Genomic DNA, 1082 nt, shown 5'->3' on the forward strand with positions numbered 1-1082 from the left:
TATATATATATATATCTGTGTGTGTGTGTGTGTGTGTATATATATACATACACATATATATATATATATATATAGAGAGAGAGAGAGAGGAGTGGGAATAAGGTAAGCCTATGAGTGAGAATTTATTAAGGTTTTTGTCGGCGCTATTTTGTGTTGAAGGGGAGTTGCCCGTAAGAAGCTGTCGGTCGTCGGACTTGAAATTCCGTCGCTCGCTTCGGAAGGATGTTGAAATTTGAAATCAAACTGACTTCATATTTTTCATAGTTTAAAATGAAAGAGCACTGTACCTCAAATCCGGTATCTATCCCGAAGGATGAACACAAGACTTGAGGATGAGGCTCGATCAAATTAAACAAGGAATATATGACATCCTTTTGGTATGTGAAACTGTTTTATTTGCTGGTAAAAAGATTAAATAGGGTTTATATTAAGCTAGGTTTGGGCATGCTTCCTATAAGGGCAAGCCTCTATAGTTAATTACATCTTAAATGACCAAAGTCACTTAAGAAGACTCCCGATAAAAATCAGGAAATATTATCTTCAAGGAGTTTCAAAGGGTAGGACTATTCAATGAGATCGGGCGTAGAGGTGTGAAAGGGGATTGGTTCAAATTTGGAACATTTAATTATAGAATCCAAAGGAAGAAAAACTAGGAGACGTCATGGATCCAAAGGAGAACCTCGGTGACTTCCCAAGCTATCCTAATATTTGGCTTTAGTTTTGAGGAGAAATATTTAGGTGTTTCATCCTACCAATTTTATTTAGTTAGGGCTTATTTTCGTGTGAAACAACCACATAAATAGCTTGGAAGATATGAGGATTTAGGTCGTGACAAATGACAACCTCGGAATCCTAAAATGAGTTAGGGCTTATATTGTATAGCAGGGTTATGCAAAAGCCTAAAGATAAGTTGAGGATTCACGATGCATAAGCAAGCAACCTCAAAGTCCTATGGCTTTGTTGTTTAAGTTTAAGGAAGGAAGATTGGTTTAGCTGGGGAAGACAGGTTTTGCTGCTGAAGATGGCCGTGTTGCCCACCATGCTAGCTCCAAGCTCCTGCCGCGACGAGTTTGAGTTTTCTA

Source organism: Phalaenopsis equestris, unplaced genomic scaffold (assembly GCF_001263595.1).
Source record: "Phalaenopsis equestris unplaced genomic scaffold, ASM126359v1 Scaffold215170, whole genome shotgun sequence".
In the NCBI taxonomy this organism is placed as follows: domain Eukaryota; kingdom Viridiplantae; phylum Streptophyta; class Magnoliopsida; order Asparagales; family Orchidaceae; genus Phalaenopsis; species Phalaenopsis equestris.